Source organism: Rissa tridactyla, chromosome 3 (genome assembly GCF_028500815.1).
Source record: "Rissa tridactyla isolate bRisTri1 chromosome 3, bRisTri1.patW.cur.20221130, whole genome shotgun sequence".
NCBI classification, from domain to species: Eukaryota; Metazoa; Chordata; class Aves; order Charadriiformes; family Laridae; genus Rissa; species Rissa tridactyla.
This window is the reverse complement of record NC_071468.1, coordinates 61,051,665-61,072,314: the sequence shown is the minus strand read 5'-3', so window position 1 is coordinate 61,072,314 and position 20,650 is coordinate 61,051,665. Positions and strand designations below refer to the sequence as shown.

The 20,650-nt window shown below is 44.4% G+C and overlaps 1 protein-coding gene across 10 annotated transcripts in view; it reads right to left on the bottom strand.

Moving 5' to 3' along the window:
- HIVEP2 (HIVEP zinc finger 2) overlaps positions 1-20,650 on the bottom strand; it is a 145,559-nt gene that overhangs the window by 80,590 nt on the left and 44,319 nt on the right. The window contains exon 1 of one of the 10 annotated variants that reach the window (XM_054197064.1): positions 8,751-8,961. The exons of the other annotated variants lie outside the window; for them this stretch is intronic. The gene's annotated coding sequence lies outside the window, so the exon portion shown is untranslated. Of the gene's footprint in view, positions 1-8,750; positions 8,962-20,650 lie in introns of those variants that run through there. 10 annotated transcript variants of the gene reach the window in all.

Here is a 20,650-nt window from a genome sequence, read left to right as displayed (position 1 = left end):
CAATACGGACATTGTGAAACCAGGAATAACCTTCTCTTATCTCCTGCAGTTTGGGAAATCATTTCTAACCTGGTGACTACAGAGCTTAGGAACAAGTCAAACAGTTAATTATTCACTGCGCGCTTCATAATTAATCTCCGTTTCAGGCCAAATCTTTGTATGCCCATAATAACATGAAGATCTCCAGTGAGGGAAACAACAGCATGAGCTTTTGGACCTCCTTCTGCAAAGCAATTCATTTTTCCATAAACAGTTACTATTAAGCAAGGACAAAGCAACAAACCAGACAGCCATCTGTGTAAACCAATTTAAAAGGATGGTGACCTCATAAAATTTTTCAAACTAATGCTCTCCATTTAACTTCTGCCACCCCATCCTGCCCCGGCAGATGCTGGGTTCGAGCAGGTCCTCGGGCGAGCGCCGTGCTTCCTCTTTAGGGAAAGCTGGGACTTTAAAGCCACAGCAATTTCAAACCTGTGAAAAGAGCAGGTCAATGAAAATACCTCGGCATATATGGAAGCAGGACAACCTCATCGGCAGTCCACGCACCTCAGAGGGTGCTGCCACAAAGGTCTGCGCTACGTTTGCCAGCTGAGCTTCCTGGAGGCATGAGGTCAAGCGAGCACAAAGGTTCAGGCCACCGACGATAACGCAGTCCCTGCTGAAGTGTGTTCTTTCTTCTGACCCGGAGAGAAGCCAGCACAAGCACAGACGGCAACCACATCAGAAAGGACGACGAACCTAATAGCCTTAGAGCAAAACTCACGAATCCAGGTGTAGCGCAGCTATCCTGTACACACCCGAGATGGCCACAGCATCCACAGAGCCCTCTGCCTCTTCAGACTTGATTCTAATGAACTTTCAGGCAAAATAAAATACCAAGTAGAACACCCACAAATAGGTGCAAGTAATAAACACCCAAGGCCGTGTCCTGCACCAGGTCACTTGCAGAACTGCCCTTTATTCCGTTGACTGAAGTCAGTCAGAGCCACACAAGAGCTGAGAGCAGGGTGTATCAGGAAGACGGTGGTGGTACCAGACCACTGGTAGCTCAACAGAAGGAAGTACACAAACTTGTTTACAAAGGCATGTGGACTGCAAACATTTCAGTATCAAAGAAGGTATCAAAAAAATATATATTCTCTTCCCATTTCCAAACATCAGAACAATATAACAGAATAGTAACTATATTTAAGCGGTGGAAGGAAGCATTCACTTCTCCATTATATAAAGATGATGTTTCTAATCCACGTAGCGCAGACACGGTAAAAATTACCTCCCACAAAGCCAAGGCTTGTTACATTGACTCTTTTTCTCTTTAGCCTGCATTTTCAAATATTCATTACTTTACTGTTCCCCTTCTGCAACGCCTGATATTCGCGTGCCTGGTAGTTGTGTTTGCTTTAAAATAATGGCTGTGAGGCGAAGGTAACTTGCCCTTCTGACCTGGCGCGTAATTGTACAAGTGTTTGTGCAGTAATAACCCATCATACACATAAAGTGACATTTCTCTAATTGGCATTTGCTGAACGCAAGGGCACCCTCTGCAAACACGGTGGCTTTTTTATTGGCAACCTCTTTAATTACCTCACTCTTCCTAACACAGAATCTCCTTTCTATCATTAGAGAAGAACAAACCGCTCCTCACCACAGCTACAGTAATACTATATATTTCATATTACGTATCAGTGAATACCATTAAAGATTAGCCTTAAAAGACAGAGTAGTATTAACAGCTGTCCTGGGAATTTGTTACAGAAAAGGGAACAAAACTGACCTTTGAGTCCATGTTTCAGTGCCTTTTCGATACGCTTCAGAACAAAAGTTCAAACTGCGTCTCATTTCAGTTTGTCACATCTTGTTGCGTGTAGAAGTGAGGAGAGAAATTCAAGGGAAGCCGGGCTGGTGTGGCTTTCCCTTGCCTTCAGTTCTGCTGTGTCAACTGATGCTGGCACATGCAGCGTATTTCCCTGCTTCCTTTGGTTTTGTCTTTCCTTGGTCATTGCTTTGAGTTCCTACCCAGCCATCCAACAGCTCTCCTGTTGGCTGCCACTTCACGTAAAAGCTCAAAAATGGCTTAGAAAACATTTAAATCTGAGCTATCTTGGCAAGCAGTTAATCCTTGAAGCAAATGCTACTTACACAATGGAGTACCCGCGTTTCCTAGCCCGCCGTGGAGATGTCGTGCCTCATCTCATGAGGCTGTAAGGAATGCACAACGCTTTGTAACATACCTCGGACTTTCCGTTTCTACTATACAAGGACCTCGTTATCAGTTTTTATAGGGAGGGAAAAATGGGAAAGGAAATTCCTGGAAGAGATTACAATTGTCAAACAAGCTTTTGATATCTTTTAAACAGCTGAAGCATTAATTTTTTGGCGGCGCTGTCAAAAGTCTATGAGGGCTTCCTGGCTGCAGTGGAAGAAATAGTACATTTAGTTCAAATACAAGCTGTACTTTTTTAAAAATCCATATGAAAACAGACTCATTATTCATTTTTCTGTTAATACATGGTTTTGCCCTGCAGTTTCAATAGTATTTTTTGTAAGACCTTGCAGTCTTAAGAAAGAGCTGCAACTTAGAGCTAACACTTTAATAAACTCTTGTTTATATTATAGTCAAACCAGAACAAACAAAATAAAATAAAGCTAGAAATGACATTTTTATAGGAAGTCAAGAAAAAGATTCATGTGTCTGAATATTTTAGTTACAGTACAGCAGGCATGTTTATTATTTCCTGTAAAGCCAAATTTTAGCTTTAAAGAACTGGAAGAAGGCTAGTCTGGGAATAGAGCATGGATATGACTTGGGCCTCTAAAGAGTAGCTAGATATAAATACCATACAATTTTAATGCAAAACTCCCATCAAGTATCCTGGAAATTTTACAATGGAGCAATGGCAAGATAAGGCCATGAAAATCTGTTTGGAGTCCTCAAAATACCACCATGTTTGATTTCTGCAAATGCCTCCCTTTGTGGTAAAAAGTGCCAAAAACTTTAAGAAAATTTTGCAGTGAGACAGGCAAGAAAAAGACCTTTTTTAAAAGTGATCAGAGAATCCCAGAAATTAGATCAAAAAGGAAATGGCCAAAGTCTATTAGATCATCTTGTAGCCAAATAAGAAAAACCTATGTAGTACATTTTACAGTGTTTTGTGCAGGTCACTTTTGAGTTACTCAAACTCATCAGCTCTTCTGGTTTCCATCAGGGGAACAGACCTTCACTATAATGATTTTTTTTCCTGATAGTTAACTTAATACTCCTTTTGCTCATTTGCACCATTTTACTCCTTTATACATCTTTCAGACTATTATTCCCTTCTACGCGATCTTGGCTTTGATGCTTTTACCACTGTGATATCTAATTTAATAGCAATCAAGGTAGAAAATGCTAAACTAAAAAGAGCAACTGATCTCCCGATTTACAACCTTGCTCCCTCTGTAACCAGCAGCAAGTTTCTGGTGGAATGAGACCTGAGCTCCTGGTCGAGAGTCAAGAGGGTGAAAAATCACCATCGTTCACATTTAAAGCCAGGCTGTATTTCATCAGCACATGACCCTGAGCTTTACAGAGGATGGAGATCTACTAGCAAAGCAACCTCAAAGGTTCCTATTCTCTTTACTCAATGTGATGCTCCATGATTTAGTTATGCTAAGAAAATATGGTTACCATTACTTCTCTCTGCACATTAGTGAAAGAGGGTTTAAAGAGTTTTGTGTCTCCTACTTGCCATAACCCCATTTCTTTCTCATTCCCAAATTACAGATTTCCAGATTAGGATTTCTGGCTGGCCTTTGTATATGGAAATGGAATTCCCTGAAGAGAAGGAAGGAGTTTCACACTGCAGATTGATACCCTACCTCCCAAGCAAGGGACAGCAAATGTCAGGACCTCACGGACTGACTTCGTATCTCCTCTGTCCCTGAACAAAGATTGCAGCATGCAGAGCAATCCCCAAATGTACATTCACATCACTGCCTAAAAGTATAAGTATGTGTACAAGAAGAAAAGCTGCAGAGAATCCATCCTTGAGTATGTTGGAATCAGTTTGCGAAAACAAAATGACTACCTGATAAGGAATTTAATTTTTTAACTTAGTTGCTACTATTTCTAACTAGTAGTGTAGCAATTGGCAATTGTGCTTGAGAAAAAGAAAGGCTGGATGAGTTTCTGGAAAGCTCCCCAATGCTAAAGGCCTGTCTGCAAAGGGACAAAGTCATGACATGAAACTACAGACACTTGGCAAACTCCTCAGCAATCTTGAATTAGTGCCTTGTACTGCACTCATGTCATTAGCTATTGCGGTATCATGTAAATCCTTCACGACAGTGATATTTTTGAAGTACGGCTGTACTGTCAGGTGTCCTGACATTATCAAGGCTCCTGGGGATGTCGGTGTGCGGCGTTTCTTTCTCGCCTCCTTTACACCAAGTTTCCAAGCCAACCTGAACACCCTGCGGAGGGCCAGGATCTGCCTCGGGAAAATTTTAACCTGGGTTGGAAGGGAGCTTCTTCCCTCGCACTCTCCTTGGGGTACGGGACCTCTTTACCCAGGATGACCCTGTCCCTTACCCACTCCTGTCTCAGGGTTCACGTACGGCTTTGCATCTGAAAATAGGAGGCTGGTAGGGAGCGCTGGTGGCTGCGAGCAGATGGACGGGGGCTCTGCGCTGAGTCACTGGCGGCACACCACTTGTTGAGATGTTTGAGGTCCTGCAGGAAAAATGCTCACTTTGTGGCACTAAAGAGAAATACTGCCAAGAGCAAAAATCCCTGCAGGAATTACCACACCGTGCATATACAGGAATAAAGACAGGAGACAAAGAAAAGACTTTGCCACAGTTTACAGGAGTTGGTGCCAGGCCACTGACATAAATGAGGTACCTTCCCGTCTGCCACAGTACACAGGCTTCCCCTGCAACATCTTCCTCCTCTCTTTTTCCCCATGTGCGAACAAATGGGTGGGTTCCTCTCAAACTAACTCGACGCCAGGGCAATATTTACGAATCTGTTCACTCACTGACAGCCTGGTCCTGGATCTCGAACAGTCTTATGAAAGTCGCGGCCGCTTGCAGGAAGGACTGAGCTGATGAGGACGGGCTGCAAAACCGAGGCCATCAGGCACAGAGCATGCTGGAAGAGCTGAAGTGTTATCTGACTCCATTCATTCACATTATTGTACACAATAACATCAAAAAGATAGAAGGCTCTTCATTTGTCTTATCAATTGGATTAAAAAAATGAAATACCACAAAAATGAAATACCAATACCTTTTTTCACTTTCCCAACTTTTTTTTATGCTGTATTTTCCTTATACTATTTCACTGCATTGCTTTTCTTCTTCTTCGCTCTGTATTACTCCACTCACTACAAACATCAACAACATTTATGAGTAACTCCTCATTTTTCCCTGCAGCAAAATAACGTCTAAATGAGGCGATGGCTAACCCATATTTCCTCCACGACACCTGAAGAAACAAAACAAACCAATGAAACCTTCCAAGCCCTTCCTCACACAAGCTGACCAAAATCAGAGTTTCCTAGTATCTAGGAACTGGTTCAACGATTTCAATGGGACTTTATGGAAAAACAAAGATCACCTTGAGAGATCAAGTACTTATGACACTAATAAGATGATTTTGAACTAACATAATCAAAAGATACTGTGTGCTCTGAAGTAGTGAAATCACTACTTTGCCTCATATTTCAGAATATGTTTCCAATGTATAGCCAGCTCACAGTAGCAACATATCTCTACTTGCGTTAATGATGTCGTTAATGACTGAGCAGCACTGCCTGCTCCATACAGTCACTCTTCAAACAAAATAACGCTGTCAGAAGGGAGGGCCATGGGCAAGGTGAGCTTTGTATTACCTTTGCTGTTCTTCCCATCCCAGGGCACCTCTTTATTCTCAGGAATATTTAAGCACTGAGAATACTTTGTCAAAAAGATACAAAACTATTAAATACCGATTCACTGTTATGACCCTCAACAAATATCCAACACTACAGCAGCTGATCAGAGCATGCAGTCACAGATTTAACAGGCAGGAGAGAAATGAATTGTATTTAATCTTTAAAAAATTTCAAAATTAAGCCCCTGATATTCCCGTGTCAGATTCAGTCTGCGTTTTCACCTCCCGAGTACAGTAATTACAGTCCTGTGCCCACTGGGAACTAGTTCCACACTGAAACACCAACACGCTTTGCTGGAGGAGGGAGAGGTTTGCTGATGGAGTTATTACAAGATGCAGCAGCGGATGCTTTGACTTCCAGTGAATGTGCAGTATCCCTTGCTCACAAGACCTAATTATTTTAACTACCAAGATGAAGAAACATCTGGTTTGCCATTGTCCAGGGCAACTGATGAGATTTTAAAGGTGGCCATTGAATAGGCAAAGGCTCTTCCGGAAAAACAAGGCCTTAGCCACCGCGGTCATTGTTCCTCAATTCAAGCTGTGCAAGCAGAAGTTGGTGCCTGCACTTAGTCACTTAGGTCAACAGGGCATAGGCACATGGACCCAGGCATCCACCTGGCATGACCTCGCTGCCGGGTCGGCACCTAAATTAGTTTGTCCCCAACACGACACCCCTGTCACAGCACACAGGGAGGTACCTGCACACATTGCCACATGCCAGTTTGGACTTCATCCCTCTGCCTTGCAGACAGCCCCAGTGCCAAGCATGAGGAAACGGCGTGCAACTTGCTAATGCTTTTTCCTCGCAAACACCGACCCTTTCTGCAATGTTTTGAATGCCTGTGGAGTCTTTCTGGAATGCTGGTGATGCTGAGCTCCCGCATGAACACTGTAAATGAAAGCTACCCTAAAATACTATCACTACTCTAAAATAAAATCCTCCAAAAAATGGGGGAAAGGCAGGTCAATATTAGCCAAAAGATATGAATGTGTAGCTGGGCATAATGATTCCTAGAAAGCTGTGGCAAATATTACCTATAGCAACATCAATCAGTTAGCAAGCTTTACATTTTATAATTGCAGTAGCCCAGGAAAATTCACTGAATTTTAATGCAAATGACTGAAGATTCATCAAGCTTTTTGTGGTTAACCTTTCACAGATTTTGAATTATATAACCAGTTTGTCATGAATCACAGTTGTATTGAAGTGACTGAAAAAAAAAGTAAAAAAAAGAAAAAAGATATAGAAACAAAGGAAGGGTATACTTGTAAATCACAGTTCAATGAAAACCTCCTCATTCCCTCCTCTTCCTTGATTTTCCAGGCCTCTTTTTAATTGCCGCTTCTCTTCCTACTACTTCTGTCGCGTGCAATTCTTAACCAGCACTCAACTAGCCAGAGAGGAGATGAGGAAACCTGCTTCAGACCCAGGGCGGCTGTTGTACCAGGCACCTGTCTGCAAGGAACGGAAAGGTATACATAACCTGTATCCCTCGGAGCGCGGGCATCCACGCTATGACAGCACATGCCTTGCCACCGAAGGCAGCTGTGTGCCAGCACTGTGTCAACAAATGCGCAGACGTGGGGTAACCGGCTCCTGCAGGAAGCCTGGTTTCATTCATTAACTGCGACCTCTGGGCTAGTACATGCGGAGGAGGAGACACACAGGCGAGTTCAAACGCCGCTCCTTGTTTCCCTCTGCAAATTTTCGAATCTCAAAATCCTGCACAAAAGCCCCATTCTGCTGCCACCTGAGTGAAAAAAAAACAACGGTAGGCACTCAGATATGTAAGGCCGGCGTGAGAGTTTGCACGCCCAGTCCGTGCGGAGGGCCACCTGCCAACAGGAAGAAGTGGCGAGGAGGAATTTGGATCCAGTTGCTATCCTCCCTCAGCCAAACAATGTCGTGCGATAAACAGCATTAAGGACTTTTTTTTAATCATCAATCACACCGAGAGCATCCACGTCTGTCATTTTTACTCCCTGGTTGCCAGGAGAAGGGCTCGAGACACTCCTGAGCTCGAGTTCACAGGGAGCTGATCTCCTGTTTCCTATCACAGCTGTATCGGGGGGACTGAGCCCGGGAGAGCCAGGAAGAACAGCGGGGCGAAAGAAGAAATGACAAAGTGCCTCGCCATAGGGCTGACTCAATCGCTGCTAAATCCATCCCAGGTAACACTCACAGAAATCTCGTAGCTGCCTCGCAGTCCCATTTCGCATGTCAGCTTCTGACAGGAAGGCAGAGTAGAAGGAGAAAGAGGGGATAACTCAGTATCTGCAGTCCTTATTTTCATAATACGAAGTGCTGAACACCAGGAAATGAATTACGACCGCATGCTCAGTGGGTCACTGTGGCAGGTGCAACTTAACCTTAAAAGCACGTAGCCTACTGCACCTTCAGATTTAGCCCAGAGAGCACCTGGGTTAAGCACTCCAACAAATCCGCTCACTGCTCATGGGCAGTAACAAAAAGGGTTAAGAAAACAACCAGGCTGCGGCTGAAAATTCCACAGCACTTCCCTCCACAGCGCTGCAAACTGCGCGTCTCCCTGGGTAAAAGGGACCGACGAACTGCCCTCAAGATCAGCCAGTCAAACACATTGAAACGCCACCGTCAACCGGCGGACACGTACGGCTGGAGAGCTCAGGAGTTAGTCAGAGCATCACGGTCGCTCGTCGTTCCTCCGGCGCGGCCGCTACCCCGGCGTCCGGGGCAGCCTACCTTTCGGCTGCACGGCAGAGCCGGATTCACCGCCTTGTAGCCAAGGAACCCCCCTCCTCCTTCCTCCCCGCCTCGGCCCCTGGTGAACACCCGGGATCTGGGTACTACCTGCGTTTATCAGCAGAGCCATCCCGGGTCTTCAGTCATTCAAGGAATTTAACAGCCTGGAAATTCCTGTTGTCCATTATTTGAGGTCACAGATAAAAGCTAAACAGCAGCCGTGACTCCCATCAATCATAAGTCACTCACTGATAGAGTGTATGGTAGGAGACCTACTGATGTAAGCTAGTCACCAGAGAAAATACCCACTGATGACGCATATCCAGGCACAAAAATAGTTACAGGGCCCCCAAAGGGATTATTCAACAGCCTACATTTAGATATTCTTACAAGAGACCCGCAGTCAATTTGCTGCTATTAGATGGCTGGGGAACGTTGAAGTTTAAGTTTCCTCAGCAGACATAACCACAAATAGCTGGTTTAAATAAGCTACTGCAATTACAAGCTGTTTTGTAAATTTTAACACTGCATTATAGGGATTAAGTCTAAACAGAACCACGGGCTATAAAATGCTGTATAGCCTTTGCTTTTACTATTTACCAATTCCTTCCGTATATTAGCCAGCAATGAAAAGAACAATTTAAAATTAATTCACAAATGCTCAAACCAAGTCCCTTCTGCTACCCAAGAGCAATGTTTGTTCTAAATAAAAGTATCGACACATGTGAGGCGGGGTGGGATTTTTTGGTGATGCTTCAACGCTATCCAGATCAACTTCTTTGTAAAACACTTTTGGCTTAATTTTTACCCCGCCTTGGCATCTGCCTCTCTACTACTCAAAGAAACACCTGAATAGTTAATGTTTCTTGCACCAACCAAAACCACCAACCAAACATGCAGAACCATGCACCATGCACCTGCTTTGGGCAGGGGCTAGAAAGGTGACCCCCAGAGATCCCTTCTAACCTATAGCACTCTATGATTCTGTGCAACTGGATTCTGTTGGGGCATTGATATCAAATTAAAAACATAATCCTCTAAATTAGCCAATCAACGAGTAATCCCACAATAACTCCTGCCTCTTCAACAGTTTCAGGATCCCTCTCATGCCTTCACAGTAATCAAACTTACTAAGATGTAACGAAGCCTGCCATCACTGCTGATGGGGCAATACTGACTTTGCATTTATGGCAATATTAAAACCTCTGTTTTTTTAATTAACTTATTTTAACTTCCAAGCCCCCTTTTCAGAAGAGATTTTGGTGCTTGGGAGTCTAAAAGTTAATGACTTTCTATTGCATATTTAAAATCTAAATATAGGAAAGTATTTTGTGACTCCGATGCCTACTTCATTGACATACTTTTGGAAAGCATTACCTAGCCAAACAAACACTCAAGGATTTATAGTGTTTACCCGGCAAAGCAGGAGAAAGAAACATCCCAGGCTACAAACTCCTACCTCACTTTCTTCATCTGTGATAACATTATTAAAAATAACACTGAAAATTATTTTTAGCACAACTGTTTCTCAAAGCCCTCATGTTTCTCTCATGCATCTATATGCTGGAGTCCACATGGCCTAATTTAACAGCCCTAAGAAGAAATATTCATTGGTGCCCTCTAGCTGATTATCCTAACAAATTTTCTGCAGACACCTAGTACCTGTCTTTTCTCCTCCTGTCATTCCCAGGACATTTGCTGGTGCCCACTCAATGCAACCTTCTGGAATAAAACAATTCACTCCCTACAGAAGATGTGGGAGTCAAAACATTCAAATCCCCTAGTGCTCGCAATTGTAGGAACTCTTACAATAACACAAGAGTCGTGAAAAATAGGAGAGGTGTAAATGTGCAAGATACCATGTCACCAAGAACCTGTGAAGTACCTGAATATACTCTTAGCAAGTTTGCAAATTCCATGGGAAAATACAACCTGCAGTGCTTCCCATGAAACACACAAAGCCCCTCACCCCTTCAGAAGTGGGTATTTCAGTGTGTCCCCCCCTCCCCAACTCATCGGGAGCTTTTAAACAGTTTATAAACCATATATTACGTTTTGCTTAGTCAGTGATGGATCAGACAGTTTCACAACTCACAGCCTTTTTGCCAGCATGCAAGCCGGAGCGAGCAGAGAGCACTTGCCTCTTCTTTTGTATTGACATCTGTGGAAGGGACGTTCTCCCCTCCCCTCTACCCCGGCCCCTCTCCGCCAAGGCTGTATTGGGTACGACCGAGGTACACGGCCCCGTCACCCCACCGTTGCATGGCTGTGGTGGGGACATCCCTAGAGCACTGCTGCATCTTCAAAGCTGCAAAAGCCACGAGGCAGCGATGCTAACGCATACCCTGGACGCCATCTCTAGTGTAACAGGTGAGGAAAACGAAACGGTGTCCAAATCCCGACCGGGAGATCCCCCCCCGCCTGGAAGGAAATCCCTGCTAAGGAAGAGCTGTCCCCGGAGACGCTGTGCCCGTGGTGTCCCCGGCACCAAGGGAGGAGCAGCACGAGGTGACCGCCAAGCGCAGGCTGCCAGGACAGCTCTTTGGCAACTCCTCCAGCGGGTGCATCTGCTCTGAGTCACACCAGCGGCCACCGGCCACTGAAAGGACACGAGGGGTGGGGAGGCTGTGTGGAAAGCAGGGTTAAAGCTCTGTTCTCTTCCTCCTTGCAGGAGGCAGAGGCTGGCCGGAGCTGGCTGCCTCTGTGCATTTAGTTAAAGCCATAGAGATGTCCATAGCACCGCATCAACCCGTAATCAGAGTAAACACAGGAGGGAGACAAGGATCTGAAGCTCAACATAAATACTGTGAGGCTGACTAATTTTGAGGGCTACATTCATAATTCTCAAAAGGTCTGTGTATAACTTGATTGGGAAGAAGAAAGCTGCAGCGTACGCCCTCTTATTTCTGTGTCTGAACAGCAGCTGTAAAGCAGTAACTGCTCAACTGTTTGGGAAGCACCAGGCTGCTCCTGCAACATCCACCTGTGCTTGGAAAATTAACTTCCCGCGTACCATTTGCCTGTTGAAACACAGAAGGGGTTAACCACAGCAGCCAGGCATTTTGGAAGAGTCCTGGGGCTCCCTTTCTCTAGCACCTTATTACAACATTACAGCCAACGTTCCTTTCACACATACACCCCAGGAGAAGGACACCACAGACTCGGTCAATGCTCATTAAGGGGATGCAATCCAGATCTCTACATCATTAAAAGACCAAGCGGTTGTTTGAACAAGGAATAGTCAAAACAGGCATTTTACTCCATTTGGAAAGTGAAATTTTTAGCATAGCTCACTTTTCTTCTTCCCTTTTCTTTTATTTTTTTTTTACAACCAGCTGTCGGTTCTGTCAGTTCTCATACAAGAGACATAGCACAAAACTGGCTTGTGCGACTATTTCTGGAAGCCAACAGACTTTTCAAAAGCCTGCTTTCTTGAAACATAAAGGAACCCAGCAAACCCTCGTACAGAATAGGTACGGATGGGGGAATGTGGCAGACGGGCAGTGAAGGTGGTGTCTATGGGGTAAAAGGAGATGTGGAAAAATGAGGATGTGGTAGTAGCAGCTTTTACCATTCCCAGTAGTAAAATAGTATTGCTTTTCAATATAGAGAAAAAATAATGAAAACAGATAAAGGACAGAACAGGAATCATGATGGTAACTAAATGTACCCATCTCAGTAAGTATAAATTATGAGTGCAGAGATGTCCTGTTATAACAAAGCTTCATGATAGTTTTAAAAATGCTGTATTTGAAGTAGGAAACTGATTAATTATCTCGTATTGACCCATGAGTATCCAATTAGGAATATACATTAATGTGGTGTAGGAGTATTGTTTATGAAAAGTAAGGAGACTATAAGCTTTGCAAACAGACAGTAAGAGAACACCCCAAATTAGCAAATTATTTTTTAGAAGTTTCTACAACTTTTGAAACGAGGGGTAATATTGGAAGAGATGTCTCGTTCACTGAGGACGGAATAGCATGGAGCATTTAGTCACCGTGTCATACAACATTAGATAAACCAGGACACTGATGTCAGAAATATAAAAATAGTCATGCTATTCTCATTCTGCCTGCACATCAATCTCTTACGGCTTTTCTCCCAATGCTGGCATTGGCAAAACAGGTAATATTGATTATACTTGAAAAGAAAAATTAAACTATTATAGAAGTAGAGGCTTCTGAGACTACGTAATGATTTTCTCTATTTGGAAGTAGGAAACTGATACTTCCCTTTGCATGCAAACGCCCCTAAAGAAATCTAAGACAAGCAACGATGGTGGTGATGGGAGTTGTGCTTAATTTAGGTATTTAACATGAAAATCAACATTTTTATTTTTGGAAACAAGTATACTTAAATTTCAAATTATCACTACTTATTATATAGCCTAAACTGGTTACATTTGGTAGCATAGTTAACAGTACATTACAGGGTTTATGCCAAAATTTTAAAGCAAATCAAACCAAGAAACTAAGGAAAGCTGTTGCCTGAGCACCTGGAACCAGGTTTTGCTGAAATGAGAAACTAGCATTTGATAGCAATGGCCTCTCCTGCAGCTGGAGCAAAAGGATCTGAGGGTTCTTCATTTCACTGTACTCAGTTTGGGTCTGTTAAATAATTAGCTCATTTACAGTTGAGTAACTGTAAGTTGAGGAAAGGGTACTTTCCTATTCCAAATACTAATTAAAAAATACTTTTGAGATCTGTTCTTTACCAAAATTCTTTAAAAGTATTTTTAGAATACGGTGACGAAAAATAACAGCAGTCTCAGTGGTCTGTTCACATCATATGTAAGCCACTGGACTTGAAGGGACCAAATAAAGTTAACCACCAAAACATGACAGGTTTATTCTGTATATTATTCTACAGTGACTGTGTTGGTGGCTAAGGAAAGAGGAACTGATGTGATCTATCTTGACTTCTGTAAGGTCTTTGACACAGTTCCACGCAACATCCCTGTCTCTCTACATTGGAGAGATACAGATTTGATTGATGGACTATTCAATGGATAAGGAACTGGCTGGATGGCTGTATCCAAAGAGTTGCAGTGAACGTCTCAATGTCCAAATGGAGATCAGTATCAAGTGGTGTCCAACAGGGGTCCATATTGGGACTGATACTGCTCAGTATCTTTCTTAATGACGTAGTGGGATTAAGTGCACCTTCAGCAAGTATGTGGATGATACCAAGCTGAGTGGTGCAGTTCATACACTTGAGGGAAGGGACACCATAAAGAGGGATCTTGACTGGCTTGAGAAGTGGGCCCGTGTGAACCTCATGAAATTCAACAAGGCCAAGCGCAGGGTCCTGCACCTGGGTCAGGGCAACTCCTGTTATCAATACAGATTGGGGGATAAAAGGATTGAAAGCAGCCCTGTGGAAAGGGACTTGGGGATATTAGTAGATGAAAAATCGGATATGACCCGGCCATCAGTGCTCGCATCCCACAAGGCTAACCACATCCTGGGCTGCATCAAAAGAAGCGTGGCCAGCAGGTTGAGGGAGGTGGTTCTGCCCCTCTACTCTGCTCTGGTGGGACCCAACCTGGAGTACTGCGTCCAGCTCTGGAGCCCTCAGCACAGGAAAGACATGGACCTGTTGGAGCAGGTCCAGAGGAGGGCCATGAGAATGATCAGCAGGCTGGAACACCTCTTCTATGAAGAACTGCCGAAGGAGCTGGGATTGTTCAGCCTAGAGAAGAGAAGGCTCCGGGGAGACCTTATTCCAGCCTTTCAATATATAAAAGGGGCTTATAGGCTTACAAGAAAGATGGAAAGAGACTTTTTACCAAGACCTGTAGTAACAGGACAAGGGGCAACAGTTTTGAACTGAAAGATGGTAGGTTTAGATTTGACATAAGGAAGACATTCTTTACAATGAGGATGGTGAGACACTGGAACAAGCTGCCCTGTGAAGTTGTGGATGTCCCGTCACTGGAAGTGTTCAAGGTCAGGTTTGACAGGGCTTTGAACAACCTGATTTAGTGAAAGATGTCCCTGCCCATGGCAGGGAGGTTGGACTAGATGATCTTTAAAAGTCCCTTCCAACCCAAACCATTCTGTGATTCTATGATTCCAGTGCGCAGCAACTAGGGAATACCTAGGAGTTACTGTAAAGCTTTTTATTTCTTTGCAAACAATAAAAACAATGACTGCAAACAAACAATTCTGAAATCACATTCATTTCAGTTTGAAGCTTGTCTCAGTTTGATTGTGACTCAGTTTGATCTTTGATTGTTCACAGGTGCTGCCAATAAAAAAAAAAACAGCCCCGATTCTGAATGCGTACACATTTCTAACTCCATCTGGAAAGGGAAACACAGAGAGTGACTTCGGGTCACCAAAAGCGGGAAGCGGAAGAGGGTAGCCTGGGAAACACCGCTGTGCTTCACCATCATCTTCTTAGATCATCATTCCTGATTATGGTGATAGTATAACATAGTAGTCAAGTGTGAAGGACCTCACATGTACAAGATCTGATCTGCACATTGAGGATGCAGTTTCATGCTCTGGCGAGGTCAGCCCAATGGCAAGCTGCCACCCAAGAGGGGGAGATGCCACTTTGCTTCTCTTCCCCCCATGCCGGCCATGTGGTCCTGCCAGCTCCTGTGCCCATGGGGAGCCAATCCAAGGCGCTAACACATCAGAGACCCCGGGCTGCCCAACAGCTCGCTGCCCATCCAGCTGCCCAAACCAGCCCAGCATGAGCACAGGCAGGCGGCCATGGAGAATGGGAAGTCAGAGCAGCCCCTCCGCGATGTGAAACCACAGCCGGGACAGTGGCAAACTCTTCCTCAAATCCTGACCATCCACTTACTCTAAGTTTCAGCAGTGCTGGAGAGCCCGGGCTGAAGAGAGAAAAGCCGACCTCTCAAAGTTGAGAGGTGTTTCAGATGTTGATGCCAACAGCTTCAGCAAGGACCATCAGGCAGCCAGCAGGGCCATGGCAGAAGCACAGGGGGAGGAGAGGGGAAGGTCCAAACCACCCCATGCAAAGGAGAGAGCCCCACCTCGGCCGCTGGCAGCCTGCCGGCCAGCCCCCGCTGCCAGGGCTCGCTGAAAGGGGAACTTGCCCCCAGAAGGTGAATTTGTGTTGATTTGCTTATTAGGCCCGTCCAAAACCAAATACGTCCAATGTTTCAAAAATGCCCATTTCTGACATTTTTCAAAACGATTGTCCATTTTTTTTCCTTCTTGCCAAACTACGTGGTTTAAATCTGTGAGTGGTTTCCTCTAAAAGAAGTGGCTGCTTTTCCTCTTGCAAGATTTTTTTCTTATTACTCAACAATTAGGGAAAGAAAGCAAGGATTAAACTCGGAACGTATTCTTCAAAAATCAAATTTATTGATAAAAGCACAATTATCAAATCACAGTGCTAGACCTTTTCTTTTTGTAAAAAAACCACACCACAACACAGATACAATATGAAATCTTGCAGAGACTCTCCAGAGATTTCTCCTCAAATGACAGTTTCTCTCGTTAGTTATGTTCAAATTCCTCTCTTTCTGGGACTCCTTCAAACCACCAGCTATAACTGTTATCTCTGGAATATGTTAAACCAAGAAGAAAGCATTACCTTGCCTATTTGGCCTAAGAAGAGGGGGATTTCTCTCTTTGCTCTTATGGGAATGCCTACTGAAACGAAAGCTTCTGGGTTGCTCATGCTTACACACTCATAAATTTGACTTTTCTCTTACTGATGCCTCCTGTTCTTACGAAAAGTTCAAAAGTTCAGTTAGCCACAATCTGATGTCTTAGCTTGCTGCACCAGCCTCTGGGTTAGTTAATCAAGAAATTAGAGGACTACAGCACATGGCAGTACATAAACCACATTCAGTATTATGAACTCCTGTTAATAAGCTTAAACAAAAATGCCAGCATACATTTATTTACGATTTTAATTATTTATAGTATACATAAGCAGCCTATCTGTAAGAAGTTAGACCTAATCTCTAACAGACTTCCTGCTGTCGTGCTGCCAGTCTCTCAGTGCAACTGTGGCCATTCTTAATTAAATAAATAATTTACCCTGGAAGATTTCATTGAGTGCCAGCCACAAGCACCAGGGCTGGGTGAAAATAAATCACTGCCGGCGGCATGCCAGCACTCCTTCCTAGAATCTACGGAAAACGGTGATTTCCCTACAGCGAACATTTTGCATAACCCTTCTGCGCAGTTTAATTGATCTCTGCTATAGCACAGTAGTAAAACCCTCTCCATTTCTACGTAATTTAAGAGAGTACTTCATGTTCTGTTGATTTCATTCTCTCTGTATTTGGCTGACTTTTTGCATCAGTTGTGCAGCTTCTTGTATAGAATCATCCGCCTCTTTTTTTTTTTTTTTTAATTTAGGCCTAAAGTCCTCCTCATTATCACTTCTTGTTATGTCACTGATCCAAATCCATCCTTCAAAGACAGCATGAGTGTTTGAGTCTACTATCATCCCCTGCTTTGATTTCCACCATACTCCTATCAGTGTTACCAACCAAACTCAAGTTTCTTCCTCCTCTACCAATCTACTCTTATCAGTAGACACAAAAGGAGCTTTTAATGTTTAACATTTACTGCACTACACTGCTACTTAGGCCTTTTCATAACTGCAGAAAAAATGAGGAAAATTCCCACTTTGTGCTGTGATATCGATCTATTTCAAAATCCATTGCAAGATCCCACAATAAATATTATGGTGTGACTTCAATACCCGACAGCAGTGTAAACATCAGCAAATTTTCATGGGCAATCACAGGCATCTCAATTATCTGAATACTGTCTCAGTTATCAAAAGGGCAGCCTGACCTACTGTATGGTCAATGTCTTTCTATGTGCTAGCAAAGAAAACCTACGCAGAAAAAGGAAAGTCCTTGGATGCTCCTTTACAGACAATTTCTCCTTACATTTTTGCATCCGAAATGCAAGATGTGAAGTGATCGCCCCCCATGCAGAAGAGCTCAGACGGTTTGGGAGGCCGGGCTCACCACCGCCTGCCCCCCGCCCCAGAACCAAAAGGTGAGCTCTGGTCTTCCCACCAGGTCAGGGTTTAGTCACTGTTCCCCAGTCTTCCAAAAAATCTGGGTTTTGTTGCAAAGTTTGGTGATGAGCACGTATCACTTCCAATGTAAAAACATGCCAACATTTAAAGAAAAAGCTGATCACCTTGATGGGGCTTCCCCGCTGAGGAGATAACAAAGGAAACGCATTCTTCTCTGCATACGATTTACCCTTAAGGCACATGACCTCCCAAGTGCTACCAGCATTTCACAGCTCTCAAAACTCTGCTCGGCCACCTACCACTTTTTGGCCAACTGGTTGACCCAGAAAAGCAGAAGAGAAACAATGGCTGCCGCAGGGAGGAAGCGGCGAGCGCAGCTTGTGAACCGGCACACCTCCGCACATGGAGAAGTTGCTCGCTGGGTACGAGTGCGGGCTATGGCTTGCCCTGGAGCGAGCGATGCGATGGGGGTCAGTCGGACCATGGAGGTCACGAGAAGAAAGGAGAAGGAAGAAAGAGCACACCAAGGGAAAGAGCTTTCTGCTTCTACTGCTGTTAAATCCCCTAAATTTCATTCCTCCTCCTGGTTCCCCAGTTTCCAAAAATAACCCATACAAAGGCAAGAACTGCAGAGGCAGGGAGCCTTAAAAGAACTGCAGCTTGAAAATACAAAAAGGTGGCAAGGGAATTGAAAAAAAAGACACGTTCTTTTTGGAAAAGAACAGTGACATCTTTTAGCGTGGAGGCATACCAGCAGGGATGTAGGTCGGTAGCTGGAACCAGCATCCGTGGGGTCTCAGGTACTGGGGGCTGGCGCAGGCGGCTGCAGCAGCAACCAGAGGGGACAAGGGGCTGTTGGGGGTCTCCCCGGGAGGCTGGGGAAGGCTTGGGCTGGCCTTGGATGTTCCCTCCATCACATGCTGCAGCTCAGCAAATGGTGTCTGTTTAGGCAGCCACACATTTCGCATGTCTGGTATCAGAAGACACTCAACATTTTCCCTTAAAAGTAAAGGCGCCTTGATGTGAAAAACATCTCTTAATGACTAAGAAGAGAGTCAGCAGCGAGCATTTGCACCCAAAGAATTCAGTTCCTCCCACATCAAAGCAACCTCTTGGAAAACTGATTATAAACAAATTAACAAACAACTAGTGTGTCTATCAAAAATAATTGTTTTACTGCTGGAAAAGAATTAAAGACTCACAGGGCCTGAAAAAAACACTGAGGGTTAAATTGGATTCCCAATTGCTGGACTGGACACCAAGGTGAGGGAAGGGAATAAACCTCCTCCTGTTGTGCAGAAATGGCTGCCCAGCTCACGTGACATCTGGGGAAAGGGGTGATTTTTCTTTAACATCTAAGAAGTAAATTCAGGTACAGGTTGAGAGATTTGGGGTTACACAAACATCAGCCATGGTATTCCCACCTCAAACTGGCTTTGATTTCGGGTGATTCAGCCTTGTATTACAGCACCCCAAAGCCACATTCAATTTTTTTGCTTCTGTTTTTTCAGCACTGATCAAAATAAGCAAGTATCAGCACATCTCTGCATAACTACAGGGCGATACAGGAATGTCCCTACTCACCCCACCAAAGGTGGCGAGACTGTGTTCACCAACATTTCTCTTCACCACATGCTTTCTCTACAGTAGGAAAAATTATTAGGGTCTCCAGGTAAGCTCAGGTCCCCACATTTTTACCGTAAAAGCATTCATCTTTATCGTAAATACTACCACATACTGCAGAGTATTTCAGACACAACTGCCCAGTGACAACCATTCCCCTCCTTGCACAAAACCCACTATTCCAACACACGTTTCTCCTCCCCTGCAGACATTCAGACCTTCTCTCCTAGACAACAAATTCCACTCAATTTCAATAATCGCCTTCTCACAAGTCTCGAGAAAATTGGTGGCTGGCTCTGAGGAGGAAAGTCGGCCCGATGCCCCGAGCTCAGCCCTGGGGGGTTGCATGGCCACCACGGTGGCAGCAGGGACACGCAGCCCCAGCCCGGCCGGGCAGCCTGCAGCCTCCCGCCTGCTGCCAGCGACCTGAAGGAGGTGGGTGAGAAGTCCTGGGGGGGTGAAAGGGGCACGGGAGTAACACGTATTGGTACTGCTGCCCACAAAAGAAGCGATTTCAGAGAAAGGGTATTTCTCACCTTTGTGGTTTTGGAGGAAAGTTTAAAAATATAACGCAAGTACAGCCCAAGTGTTTAGAAAACAGGAAGCACAAATGGCAGAAATGATTTGGAGGTTTGGGGCTTCAGGCAGGGTTTAAAATCTCATAATTCCAGATCCTTTTCTTCTCTTTCATGCTTAAGTAACCATTTGCAATTGGCACAGCTAGCAGTGCCCATGACTTATTCCACAACAATCTTCTTCAGCCTCCTATCATGATGAAAGTCACCGCAATCTGAGAAAACATCCCCTGGCAAACAATGGCACTTAGTGGGCCAAGCCGTGCCTCCTTCAGAGAAGCAGCAAAGCCGTTGAGGGAGAAGCATTTTTAGGAGCGAAGTTTAGGAGAGTGGGAAGGAGACAGCTTCACACAGCCTTAGCTGCTTCTCCCAGCGGAGAAGAGATTGAGAAGGAAAAACACCACAAGCCTCCCATCTTCTTTGGCTTGCCACAAAAGAGGGGTGTATTTTTCAGCAGGATCTGGTGAGTCTGACACTGAACTTAGCTCAAGTGACATGAAATGTTAATATTTAGGAACAAGGTAGGTGGAGAGGAGGAGGAAAGAAGACATTCGCTATTTGATATAGAATTCATTCAAAACCTTCTTTTCACAGCCAGAACTAAATTTTCCATTCAGCTGTTTATTTCTGGTAGCCTAGATAGCTTGAACAAGTAGAAGAGGAGGGATCTGGAGGGAGCCCTTATTCCTGCTTGCATGGCAACAGCCCTTCCTCAGATACCTTCAGAGGGAACCGGACACGTTTTTCTGACTGCCAGTCTTCAAATGCAGGATGGGCAATTTTCCTTCCTATTCATACTGGCTTTAGGCTTCCAGCCAA